Below are 14,497 nucleotides of genomic sequence, written 5' to 3' on the forward strand. Positions count from 1 at the left end.
CCAAAGGGCTAGTGGGGTCCTGTCCTCTATCAGAGCATTCCCTGTGTGTGTGCTGTGTGTCGGTACGTTTGTGTCGACATGTATGAGGAGAAAAATGATGTGGAGACGGAGCAGATTGCCTGTAATAGTGATGTCACCCCCTAGGGGGTCGACACCTGAGTGGATGAACTGTTGGAAGGAATTACGTGACAGTGTCAGCTCTGTATAAAAGACAGTGGTTGACATGAGACAGCCGGCTACTCAGCTTGTGCCTGTCCAGACGTCTCATAGGCCGTCAGGGGCTCTAAAGCGCCCGTTACCTCAGATGGCAGATATAGACCCCGACACGGATACTGACTCCAGTGTCGACGGTGAAGAGACAAATGTGACTTCCAGTAGGGCCACACGTTACATGATTGAGGCAATGAAAAATGTTTTACACATTTCTGATAATACGAGTACCACCAAAAAGGGGTATTATGTTCGGTGAGGAAAAACTACCTGTAGTTTTCCTGAACCTGAGAAATTAAATGAGATGTGTGATGATGCGTGGGTTTCCCCCGATAACAACTGATAATTTCTAAAATGTTATTGGCATTATATCCTTTCCCGCCAGAGGTTAGGGTGCGTTGGGAAACACCCCCTAGGGTGGATAAAGCGCTCACACGCTTGTAAGAACAAGGGCTCTACCCTCTCCTGAGATGGCCGCCCTTAAGGATCCTGCTGATAGAAAGCAGGAGGGTATCCTAAAATGTATTTACACACATACTGGTGTTATACTGCGACCAGCAATCGCCTCAGCCTGGATGTGCAGTGCTGGGTTGGCGTGGTCGGATTCCCTGACTGAAAATATTGATACCCTAGATAGGGACAGTATATTATTGCCTATAGAGCATTTAAAAGATGCATTTCTATATATGCGTGATGCACAGCGGAATATTTGCCGACTGGCATCAAGTCTAAGTGCGTTGTCCATTTCTGCCAGTAGAGGGTTATGGACACGACAGTGGTCAGGTGATGCGGATTCCAAACGGCATTTGGAAGTATTGCCTTATTAAGGGGAGGAGTTAATTGGGGTCGGTCTTTCAGACCTGGTGGCCACGGCAACAGCTGGGAAATCCACGTTTGTACCCCAGGTCGCCTCTCAACATAAGAAGACGCCGTATTATCAGGCGCAGTCTTTTCGTGGGCAAGCGGGCAAAAGGTTCCTCATTTCTGCCCCGTGACAGAGGGAGAGGAAAAAGGCTGCAGAAATCAGCCAGTTCCCAGGAACAGAAGCCCTCTCCCGCCTCTGCCAAGCCCTCAGTATGACGCTGGGGCTTTACAAGCAGAATCAGGCACGGTGGGGGCCCGTCTCAATGAATTTCAGCGCGCAGTGGGCTCACTCGCAAGTAGACCCCTGGATCCTTCAGGTGATATCTCAGGGGTACAAATTGGAATTCGAGACGTCTCCCCCTCGCCGTTTCCTAAAGTCGGCTTTACCGATGTCTCCTTCTGACAGGGAGGCAGTTTTGGAAGCCATTCACAAGCTGTATTCCCAGCAGGTGATAATCAAGGTACCCCTCCTGCAACAGGGAACGGGGTATTATTCCACACTGTTGTGGTACCGAAGCCGGACGGCTCGGTGAGACCGATTCTAAATCTAAAATCTTGAACACTTACATACGGAGGTTCAAATTCAAGATTGAGTCACTCAGAGCAGTGATTGCGAACCTGGAAGAAGGGGACTACATGATGTCTCGGGACATCAAGGATGCTTACCTTCATGTCCCAATTTACCCTTCTCACCAAGGGTACCTCAGGTTTATGGTACAGAACTGTCACTATCAGTTTCAGACGCTGCCGTATGGATGGTCCACGGCACCCCGGGTCTTTACCAAGGTAATGGCCGAAATGATGATACTCCTTCGAAGGAAGGGAATTTTAGTTATCCCTTACTTGGACGATTCCCTGATAAGGGTAAGATCCAGGGAACAGTTGGAGGTCGGTGTAGCACTATCTCAGGTAGTGTTGCGGCAGCACGATTGGATTCTCAATATTCCAAAATCGCAGCTGATTCCGACGACTCGTCGTCTGTTCCTAGGGATGATCCTGGACACAGTCCAGAAAAAGGTGTTTCTCCCGGAGGAGAAAGTCAGGGAGTTATCCGAGCTAGTCGGGAACCTCCTATAACCGAGCCAAGTCTCAGTACATCAATGAAAGGGTTCTGGGAAAAATGGTGGCTTCCTACGAAGCAATCCCATTCGGCAAATTCCACGCAAGAACTTTCCAGTGGGACCTGCTGGACAAATGGTCCGGGTCGCATCTTCAGATGCATCAGCGGATAACCCTGTCACCAAGCACAAGGGTGTCTCTCCTGTGGTGGTTGCAGAGTGCTCATCTTCTAGAGGGCCGCAGATTCGACATTCAGGACTGGGTCCTGGTGACCACGGATGCCAGCCTGCGAGGCTGGGGAGCAGTCACACAGGGAAGGAATTTCCAGAGCTTATGGTCAAGCCTTAAGACATCACTTCACATAAATATCCTGAAGCTAAGGGCCATTTACAATGCTCTAAGCTCAGCAAGACCTCTGCTTCAAGGTCACCCGGAGTTGATCCATTCTGACAACATCACGGCAGTCACCCACGTAAACAGACAGGGTGACACAAGAAGCAGGAGGGCAATGGCAGAAGCTGCAAGGATTCTTCGCTGGGCGGAAAATCATGTGATAGCACTGTCAGCAAGTGGGGACTTCACCCAGAAGTCTTCCACATGTTTAAAAAACTCGACAAGTATTGCGCCGGGTCAAGGGACCCTCCGGCAATAGCTGTAGACGCTCTGGTAACACAGTGGGTGTACCAGTCAGTGTATGTGTTCCCTCCTCTGCCTCTCATACCCAAGGTACTGAGAATTATAAGATGGAGAGGAGTAAGCACTATATTCGGGCTCCGGATTGGCCAAGAAGGACTTGGTAACCGGAACTTCAAGAGATGCTCACGGAGGATCCGTGGCCTCTACCTCTAAGAAGGGACCTGCTCCAGCAAGGACCCTGTCTGTTGCAAGACTTACCGCGACTGCGTTTGACGGCATGGCGGTTGAACGCCGGATCCTGAAGGAGAAAGGCATTCCGGATGAAGTCATTCCTATCCTGATCAAAGCCAGGAAAGATATAACCGCAAAACATTATCACCGCATTTGGCGAAAATATGTTGCGTGGTGCGAGACCAGTAAGGCCCCGACGGAGGAATTTTCAACTAGGTCGATTCCTACATTTCCTGCAAACAGGAGTGTCTATGGGCCTGAAATGGGGGTCCATTAAGGTTCAAATTTCGGCCCTGTCAAATTTCTTCCAAAAAGAACTAGCTTCAGTCCCTGAAGTTCAGACGTTTGTGAAAGGGGTACTGTATATACAGCCTCCTTTTGTGCCTCCAGTGGCACCTTGGGATCTAAATGTAGTTTTTGGGTTCCAAAAGTCACATTGGTTTGAACCACTTAAATATGTGGAGTTAAAATATCTCACATGGAAAGTGGGCATGCTGTTGGCCCTGGCCTGGGCCAGGTGCGTGTCAGAATTGGCGGCTTTATCCTGTAAAAGCCCTCATATGATTTTCCATTCGGACAGGGCGGAATTGAGGACTAGTCCTCAGTTTCTCCCTAAGGTGGTTTTCAGCGTTTCACCTGAATCAACCTATTGTGGTGCCTGCGACTACTAGGGACTTGGAGGACTCCAAGTTGCTAGACGTTGTCAGGGCCCTGGAAATATAGGTTTCCAGGACGGCTGGAGTCAGAAAATCTGACTCGTTGTTTATTCTGTATGCACCCAACAAGCCGGGTGCTCCTGCTTCTAAGCAGACTATTGCTCGTTGGATTTGTAGTACAATTCAGCTTGCACATTCTGTGGCAGGCCTGCCACAGACAAAATCTGTAAAAGCCCATTCCACAAGGAAGGTGGGCTCATCTTGGGCGGCTGCCCGAGGGGTCTCGGCTTTACAAGTTTGCCGAGCAGCTACTTGGTCAGGAGAAAATACGTTTGTAAAATTCTACAAATTTGATACCCTGGCTGAGGAGGACCTGGAGTTCTCTCATTTGGTGCTGCAGAGTCATCCGCACTCTCCCGCCCGTTTGGGAGCTTTGGTATAATCCCCATGGTCCTTACGGAGTCCCCAGCATCCACTAGGACGTCAGAGAAAATAAGAATTTACTTACCGATAATTCTATTTCTCGTAGTCCGTAGTGGATGCTGGGCGCCCATCCCAAGTGCGGATTGTCTGCAATACTGGTACATAGTTATTGTTACCAAAAAAATCGGGTTATTGCTGTAGTGAGCCATCTTTTCTAGAGGCTCCTCTGTTATCATGCTGTTAACTGGGTTTAGATCACAAGTTATATGGTGTGATTGGTGTGGCTGGTATGAGTCTTACCCGGGATTCAAAATCCTTCCTTATTGTGTACGCTCGTCCGGGCACAGTATCCTAACTGAGGCTTGGAGGAGGGTCATAGGGGGAGGAGCCAGTGCACACCAGGTAGTTCTAAAGCTTTACTTTTGTGCCCAGTCTCCTGCGGAGCCGCTATTCCCCATGGTCCTTACGGAGTCCCCAGCATCCACTACGGACTACGAGAAATAGAATTATCGGTAAGTAAATTCTTATTATATATATATATTTGTAGCTGTGCCTCCCTAGCCAAAGACCTCATCACACGTCACTGATAGACACCATATGTTAGACAGATAATTAGGTTTACAGGGTCAAAAGGGCGACATAAAAAGGTAGATAGTTCAAAAGGTTGACAGGGTCAAAAGGTGTCAAAAGGTCAACATGAATATGGTCAACATAAAAAAGGTAGAGAGGTTTTTTTTTTTAATTACATGTTTTTGGACTATTTCATACCTTCTCTATCCATGTCGGCACAGAGTTGGATATAAACCTTGTGGCGAGCCACACAAGGGTATGCCTTTCTACAATTGGGGGTCCCAGATGATAAAACTATCCACACAAACCACAAAAATGCAAAAAAATGGTGTCTACCTTTTTTGTGTTGACCATTTTCATGTCGACCTTTTGACCCTGTCGACCTAATGTCTGTCTAACATGTGGTGTCTATCTATTGACTGTCTAACTAGACACTGTCTATCTATCATCCCATACCCACAGTATATATATAGATGTGCTTAATTTCACGTAGTCATCATACATTAATTAATCATTTACACACAAGGCGTACATAATTATCAGAGAAGGATGCCATTTGCTAATTGGGTAATGAAGGGGAAGTTTCAGGGTGGCATAAAAGGGATGCAGTCAATTTACCGACAATCAAAATCCCGACGGTCGAAATCCCGACAGCATTTGACCGACGGTCAAATCCTGACAAGGTCAAAATCCCGACATGGACAAAATACCAACATTTAAAATACCGACAAGGTCAAAATACCGACATGTAAAATGTCAACAGGTCAAAATGCCGAACATGAGTTTTTCATGATTTTTTCATTGAAACCGACTTGTTCATACTTTACCATCCCAGTGGACCTGGAGGGGGAATATAATAGTGTGCCCGAAGCATGGCGAGGGGACGCGGCACACTTATATGGTGTCCATGTCGACCTATATAAGTGTGCCACACCAAAAAACAATGAAAACCTCATGTCGGTATTTTGACCTGTCGTCATTTTACATGTCGGTATTTTGACCTTGTCGGTATTTTAAATGTCGGTATTTTGACCTTGTCGGGATTTCAACTGTCTGGATTTTGATTGTAGGTATTTCATACCGATCCCCATAAAAGAACGTGAATAACTGTGTTGCCTGGCAGGTGGCGTAATAATATTTGCTAATTTGAATAGTTCTTGGGTCTCGGGTCACTTCTGTTCATCCGACAAGGAGCTGATGAGGCCATGGTCCACCAGATAGCATCGGTATCAGGTAATAGTCATCATAAATAGGTTCCATAAAGATAGGCACTGCTTGGGATGCCAGATATCACTGTGTCCGAGAACATTTGGAACGTTACTTAAGACTTGTTCATTTCCATGGTGTGATTACTGTCCACATGGCAATCAAAGTTCATGAATGTTAAGTGAAATCCAGATTCTAGGATGAGTTGCCTGAGAGAAATAAACCGAGAAACCATATTATGTGAGAAATAACAAAACACATACTCAGTAAGCAATACAGTTGGTGTAAAGGTTAGCATTGTTGCCTCACAGCATCCATGTCATGGGTTCGATTCCCACCATGGTCCTAACGGTGTGGAGTTTGTATGTTCTCCCTGTTTTTGCGTGGGTTTCCTCCAGGTACTCCAGTTTCCTCCCACAATCCAAAAATATACCGGTAAATTAATTGTCTCCCAACAAAAATTAACCCTAGCGTGAATGCGTGTGCGTGCCCATGCGATATGAAATATAGATTGTAAGATCCACTGGGGCAGGGACTGATGTGAATGGCCAAATATTCTCTGTAAAGCGCTGCGGAATATGCGTGCGCTATATAAATAACTGGTAATAAATAATGAAATAATAAATATTTGATTCTAGTTGCGACAGAGGTTAATGTAGCGCCACTATACTCTGTTCCGTCAGGACAGGGCAGAAACATTTCTGTGTAGAAGAAGGGAGGATTGGGGTGCTGCCTACGTATTGGGTACAAGAGGCCGACAGTGATGATGTCACCAGTTGCCATGTCAACCACAGTATTTTGGCGTCATGATCCCAACGTGGCTGAGATCCTACCTAAAGCATTTCACATGTGCGGTTGTAAGAACTTTAAAGGTGCCGTAAGCGTCATGTTTAAATTATAACACCCACAATTGCTGTAAATAGTATTTCAGCCGTGTCGGTACCCTGGCACTGGTATAACTGTGGTTGACACAGCGGCTGGCGATATTGTCACTGGCCACACCCTGATAAGATACCCCACCTACAGGTTCCAATAATATAAGTCTGCCTCTGAATGTTCCACATTAAAGGGCTGAGCGAGGATTACACCAGCTTCAGTGGTGTATTTTACGTGATTTTGCTATGGGTAAAGTCGCAAAGCAAATGTATGCCCATATCTGGCACTTTACATCTCTCTGTGACTGGACAGGCCGGACGGGGGAGGGGGGTGCGATGTAACGTTGGCTGAGTACAGTGAAAGCGTGTTTGTGCATATACGGCTCACGCAGGAGGTGGAATATTTAGTCCTTGCTTTTCATATGTGTGAAAATACGCTGGTCTTCCGCTCTCTCTTTTTAATCTCCGCCCATTTTACCAGCAGCTCATTAGATCAGACGCGCACTGAGCACGCAGCAAAACCGCGACACACATGAGCAAAACACGCGCTTCCTACCACCTAATATTCCAGTGTTGCTTTTATGCTTTATGTAATATTTCTCTCTTGTTGACATTTAATGGATTAATATCCCCGTGTGAGGCCAATTAAATGTAACCATGTAGATAGAACCTACTGCGAGATTAATCCCGCTTGCCAAGGGAAAGAAATGTGTAGGTCAACTAATTAGGAGAACAGAATCATTATGGAATATGAATAATAGAATCCTGCTAAACTGATATGGAGGAGATGTCGGGATAAATGAAAGGGATCCGGTCTGAAGATCGACAGTGTTTAGGTCGACCACTATAGGTCGACAGTCACTAGGTCGACAGGGTCAGAAGGTCGACATGTTCTAGGTCAAAAGGTCGAAATTAGTTTTTCAAATTTTTTTTTTTTTGAACTTTTTCATGCTTAACGATCCACGTGGACTACGATTGGAACAGTAAACTGTGCCGAGTGCAGCGGTAGCGGAGCGAGGCACCGTGCCCGAAGCTCGCTCGCCATGCGAGGGGACACGGGGGGTAATTCTGAGTTGATCGCAGCAGGATTTTTGTTAGCAGTTGGGCAAAACCATGTGCACTGCAGGGGGGGGGGCAGATATAACATGTGCAGAGAGAGTTAGATTTGGGTGGGTTATTTTGTTTCTGTGCAGAGTAAATACTGGCTGCTTTATTTTTACACTGCAATTTAGATTGCAGATTGAACACACCCCACCCAAATCTAACTCTCTCTGCACATGTTACATCTGCCTCCCCTGCAGTGCACATGGTTTTGCCCAACTGCTAACAAAAATCCTGCTGCGATCAACTCAGAATTACCCCCGCAGTGCACTATTTGGGGTTCCCGGTCACTCTATTATTATTTATTATTATTATTATTACCAGTTATTTATATAGCGCACACATATTCCGCAGCGCTTTCCAGAGAATATTTTGCCATTCACATCAGTCCCTGCCCCAGTGGAGCTTACAATCTATATTCCCTACCACATGTACACACAGACACATTCACGCTAGGGTTAATTTTTGTTGGGATCCAATTAACCTACCAGTATATTTTTGGATTGTGGGAGGAAACCGGAGTACCCGGAGGAAACCTACGCATGTACGGGGAGAATATACAAACTCCACACAGTTGGGCCATGGTGGGAATCAAACCCATGACCTCAGTGCTGTGAGGCAGTAATGCTAACTATTACACCACCCGTACTGCCCACTCTACGAAGAAAACACCAAAAAACATAAAAACCTAATGTTGACCTTTTGACCTGTCGACCTAGAACATATCGACCTTCTGACCCTGTCGACCTAGTGACTGTCGACCTATAGTGGTCGACCTAAATATTGTCGACCTAGACACTGTCGATCTAATGATCCACACCCAAATGAAATAGACTGCGGACTACAGGAATCAGTGGGTTCCGAGCAGGTCTGCCCCATGTTTTAAAGACAAGATCATTAAAAAGACAAAACCAGGTTGGCGATGACGTTTACCCTTTAGTCTCTTCAGCTGTTGTGGGACCATGGGGGGAGATGTATCAATCCTTGGTGAGAGAAAAAGCAATCAACCATTTTCTGTCATTTATCTAGCATATGGGTCTATTTACTAATACCCCTTTCACATCGCAATGCCAGGTGGGACCCGGCGTTCGACCCTTTCACACTGCCCTCCCGACCTGGCAATATGCCAGGTTGGGTTGATATCGCGGGAGGGGGCGGAGCCGGCACCGGGGGTGGCGCTGGGAGATGCCATCATCTCTTCGCGCCGCCTCTCCCTGTGCAGTGAACCAGTCCCGGGTCTCATCGACCCGGCAACCCGTTCACACTGCACATGACCCTGTAATAACCCGGGAATAAAGCAGTGTCAGGTAAGCCGGGAATTCGACCATGGCTGCGTCGACTCGGCAATACCGGGTTATTTTTGCGGTGTGAAAGGGGTATAAAAGATAAAGTGGACCGAGATAAAGTACCAGCCAATCAGCTACTAACTGCTATTTTTCAAACACAGCCTGTAACATGACAGTTAGGAGCTGATTGGCGCCGGCCTATGATTAATTGTAACGATTCCTGATAAGCCATCAGACACAACCTCGTTTCGCAGGCTGCGCCATGATCTGACGCTCCTCCTATAGCTGTCCAGTAGCTGTCATCGAACGATGTTGTAGTGTAAGGCGTGGGCTCCGCGGCTCATGCATGCACTCTGAAGGCAAAATCAAAAAGAAGATGATCAGAGGAATGGCGCAGGGTGACGCTGACAGCGGAATTGGCTACTTTTTCACATCAGCTCTCCGGTTGCTACGAGATTAATACATTACAGCACTAATTCAGCTTTTATTGCTGCAAACTGTGGTAAAACAGATTGTTAGCACAGTAATCTCTCTGAGGGGGAGATTTATCAAGCCTTGGAGAGAGAGTACCAACCAATCAGCTCCTAACTGTCATTTTTCACACACAGCCTGTAAGATTACAGAAGCTGATTGGTTGGTACTTTTTCTCTCTCCGAGCTTTAATAAATCTCACCCTGAGACCAGAGCCGGATTAAGACCATGGGGGGCCCGGGGCACTTAAGAGAGTGGGGCCCCTAATAGAGAAGGCAGAAAAAAAAAAAAATATATATATATATATATATATATATACACACACATATACATATATATATATATATACACACACATATATATATATATATTTGCCTCCCCAAGCAGCACACCCCCTGCCACACCGCAGATCGGATCTCTCTTCCGATCCGATCTGCGGTGCTGTGCTCCCCGGATCCCGTCCTCACTGCAGCAGCGGGCGCACAGACAGGACAGCTGAGCTGAGCGACGGCTCAGCTGTCCAATAAAGTATGAATGAAGCAGCCTGCCGCTCAGTCATTGGCTGGGCACGCAGGCTGTTTCATTGATACATTATTGGACAGCTGAGCCCAGTGGCGTACCTAGAAATTTTTCTCCCCCAAGCCCAAAAATCCTTCGGCGCCCCCCCCCCCCCCCCATACCCCCCGTAATTGGCACTAGCAAAGGTAGAAAAATGTGCACGACGCAGGCGCGCGCCAACAAAAAGGGTGTGTGGCTTTGTCGAAATGGGCGTGGCTTTGCGTGGAGGGCGTGGCTTGGCAGGAAAAGACTACCTTATACCCCAGTTTTGCAACCTGCACGCCCATACGTTGGCCACCACAGGAAAGAAAAATAATCCTGATTCATGCCCCTTACATTATTTGTCATTTTTCCTCCTTATAGTAATGCCCAGTATACATTATTCCACATACTGCAATGGCCCTTAGACATTATTCCACACACAATAATGCACATGACACAATATGCACACACTGTAATGCCCCAGACACATTATGCCACACACCGTAATGCCTGTGACACATTATGACAGGAATCGCAATGCCCGTTATACATTATGCTACACACTGCAATGCACCTGATACATTATAGTACATACAATGTCTGTGACACAGTATGACACACACCACAATGATCCTGAGACATTATACCACATACCACAATGCCCGTGATATAGTATATAACACACCGTAATGCCTGATACATTATGACACACACCGCAATGTCCGTGATACATTATGCCACACACCGTAATGCCCATTACACATTAAGTTCTACAGTAAGGCTTCTAATTACTTTTAAATTACCTGCTCGTTGCCAGGGGTTTCATGCTCTTGGTTCCATGCACGGTGCCAGAGGTTTTCATGCTCAGGGTGTCATGCTCGTTGCCAGGGGTTTCATGCACTGGGTGTCATGCTCGTTGCTAGGGGGTAGTGCTTGTTGCTAGGGCCATGCTCCCAGTGCCACATATGCCCCCAGTGCCAGATATTCCCCTACAGTGCCAGGTATATGCCCCTAGTGCCAGATATTCCCCCACAGTGCCAGGTACATGCCCCCAGTGCCACATATACCCCCCCCCCCCCAGTGCCACATATGCCCCTTCAGTGCCTGCTCCCCCCAGTGCCAAATATTCCCCCACAGTGCCAGGTATATGCCCCCAGTGCCAGATATTCCCCCACAGTGCCAGGTATATGCCTCCAGTGCCAGATCTTCCCCCCACAGTGCCAGGTATATGCCCCCAGTGCCAGATCTGCCCCCACAGTGCCAGGTATATGCCCCCAGTGCCAGATCTGCCCCCCACAGTGCCAGGTATATGCCCCCAGTGCCAGATCTTCCCCCCCACAGTGCCAGGTATATGCCCCCAGTGCCAGATCTGCCCCCCACAGTGCCAGGTATATGCCCCCAGTGCCAGATCTTCCCCCCCACAGTGCCAGGTATATGCCCCCCAGTGCCAGATCTGCCCCCCACAGTGCCAGGTATATGCCCCCAGTGCCAGATCTCCCCCCCCCCACAGTGCCAGGTATATGCCCCCAGTGCCAGATCTGCCCCCCACAGTGCCAGGTATATGCCCCCAGTGCCAGATCTGCCCCCCACAGTGCCAGGTATATGCCCCAAGTGCCTGCTCCCCCCCCCCCATGTGTTGGAGGGACACGGACCGCATCGCGCGTCTCTCCTGTGTCCCTCCCTGGCTCTCCCCCGCTGGTCTAATACAGGAAGTGCCGGTTCGTGAGCCAATCAGAGCTCACGAACGGCACTTCCTTAGACCGGCCGGGGGAGAGCCAGGGAGGGACGAGAGACGCGCGATGCGCTCCGTGTCCCTCCAACACAGCAGGGAGGGAGAGGAGACCGCAGATTGACATGCGGACGCTCGTCCGCATGTCAATCTGTTCTAAGGGAGCCGCCGAGCCGGGGAGCGGAGCACAGCACCGCAGATCGGATCGGAAGAGAAATCCGATCTGCGGTGTAGCAGGGGGCCCTTTTGGAAAGGGGGGCCCGGGGTACGTATCCCCCGGGCCCCCCCCCTTAATCCGGCTCTGCCTGAGACTGTTACATCGTAAGCTTCACTAGGGCAGAGGTTAAATGAATGTGTATTGTTAGTGTTCTCTAGAGATGAGCGGGTTCGGTTTCTCTGAATCCGAACCCGCACGAACTTCATGTTTTTTTCACGGGTCCGAGCAGACTCGGATCCTCCCGCCTTGCTCGGTTAACCCGAGCGCGCCCAAACGTCATCATGACGCTGTCGGATTCTCGCGAGACTCGGATTCTATATAAGGAGCCGCGCGTCGCCGCCATTTTCACACGTGCATTGAGATTGATAGGGAGAGGACGTGGCTGGCGTCCTCTCCATTTAGATTAGGGTTGAGAGAGAGAGAGAGAGAGAGAGAGATTGACCTGAGGCTGTGATACTGTAGAAGAGAGTGCAGAGTTTAGTGACTGACGACCACAGTGACCACCAGACAGTGCAGTTGTTTGTTTTATTCAATATATCCGTTCTCTGCCTGAAAAAAACGATACACACAGTGACTCAGTCACATACCATATCTGTGTGCACTGCTCAGCCCAGTGTGCTGCATCAATGTATATATATATCTGACTGTGCTCAGCTCACACAGCTTATAATTGTGGGGGAGACTGGGGAGCACTGCAGTGCCAGTTATAGGTTATAGCAGGAGCCAGGAGTACATAATATTATATTAAAATTAAACAGTGCACACTTTTGCTGCAGGAGTGCCACTGCCAGTGTGACTAGTGACCAGTGACCTGACCACCAGTATATATAATATTAGTAGTATACTATCTCTTTATCAACCAGTCTATATTAGCAGCAGACACAGTACAGTGCGGTAGTTCACGGCTGTGGCTACCTCTGTGTCGGCACTCGGCAGCCCGTCCATAATTGTATATACCACCTAACCGTGGTTTTTTTTTCTTTCTTTATAGTCATACTAGTTACGAGTATACTATCTCTTTATCAACCAGTCTATATTAGCAGCAGACACAGTACAGTGCGGTAGTTCACGGCTGTGGCTACCTCTGTGTCGGCACTCGGCAGCCCGTCCATAATTGTATATACCACCTAACCGTGGTTTTTTTTTCTTTCTTTATACATACATACTAGTTACGAGTATACTATCTCTTTATCAACCAGTCTATATTAGCAGCAGACACAGCACAGTGCGGTAGTTCACGGCTGTGGCTACCTCTGTGTCGGCACTCGGCAGCCCGTCCATAATTGTATATACCACCTAACCGTGGTTTTTTTTTCTTTCTTTATACATACATACTAGTTACGAGTATACTATCTCTTTATCAACCAGTCTATATATTAGCAGCAGACACAGTACAGTGCGGTAGTTCACGGCTGTGGCTACCTCTGTGTCGGCACTCGGCAGCCCGTCCATAATTGTATATACCACCTAACCGTGGTTTTTTTTTCTTTCTTTATACATACATACTAGTTACGAGTATACTATCTCTTTATCAACCAGTCTATATATTAGCAGCAGACACAGTACAGTGCGGTAGTTCACGGCTGTGGCTACCTCTGTGTCGGCACTCGGCAGCCCGTCCATAATTGTATATACCACCTAACCGTGGTTTTTTTTTCTTTCTTTATACATACATACTAGTTACGAGTATACTATCTCTTTATCAACCAGTCTATATTAGCAGCAGACACAGTACAGTGCGGTAGTTCACGGCTGTGGCTACCTCTGTGTCGGCACTCGGCAGCCCGTCCATAATTGTATATACCACCTAACCGTGGTTTTTTTTTCTTTCTTTATACATACATACTAGTTACGAGTATACTATCTCTTTATCAACCAGTCTATATATTAGCAGCAGACACAGTACAGTGCGGTAGTTCACGGCTGTGGCTACCTCTGTGTCGGCACTCGGCAGCCCGTCCATAATTGTATATACCACCTAACCGTGGTTTTTTTTTCTTTCTTTATAGTCATACTAGTTACGAGTATACTATCTCTTTATCAACCAGTCTATATTAGCAGCAGACACAGTACAGTGCGGTAGTTCACGGCTGTGGCTACCTCTGTGTCGGCACTCGGCAGCCCGTCCATAATTGTATATACCACCTAACCGTGGTTTTTTTTTCTTTCTTTATACATACATACTAGTTACGAGTATACTATCTCTTTATCAACCAGTCTATATTAGCAGCAGACACAGTACAGTGCGGTAGTTCACGGCTGTGGCTACCTCTGTGTCGGCACTCGGCAGCCCGTCCATAATTGTATATACCACCTAACCGTGGTTTTTTTTTCTTTCTTTATACATACATACTAGTTACGAGTATACTATCTCTTTATCAACCAGTCTATATATTAGCAGCAGACACAGTACAGTGCGGTAG

General features: G+C 47.5%; 1 protein-coding gene and 1 long non-coding RNA gene across 8 annotated transcripts in view; one reads left to right on the forward strand and one right to left on the reverse strand.

The window, feature by feature from the left end:
• Positions 1 to 14,497, forward strand: part of BICD1 (BICD cargo adaptor 1) — a 529,680-nt gene that overhangs the window by 221,484 nt on the left and 293,699 nt on the right. The gene's annotated exons all lie outside the window — the stretch shown is intronic.
• The window catches only part of LOC134933561 (uncharacterized), a 121,672-nt gene continuing 111,988 nt past the window's right edge, over positions 4,814 to 14,497 (reverse strand). Inside the window, exons 2-3 of the long non-coding RNA XR_010179731.1 lie at positions 9,360 to 9,470; positions 4,814 to 6,064 (exon numbers count right to left, since the gene is read on the reverse strand). This is a non-coding gene — a long non-coding RNA (uncharacterized LOC134933561). The remainder of the gene's footprint in view (positions 6,065 to 9,359; positions 9,471 to 14,497) is intronic.

Source organism: Pseudophryne corroboree, chromosome 6, assembly GCF_028390025.1.
Source record: "Pseudophryne corroboree isolate aPseCor3 chromosome 6, aPseCor3.hap2, whole genome shotgun sequence".
Lineage (NCBI taxonomy): Eukaryota > Metazoa > Chordata > Amphibia > Anura > Myobatrachidae > Pseudophryne > Pseudophryne corroboree.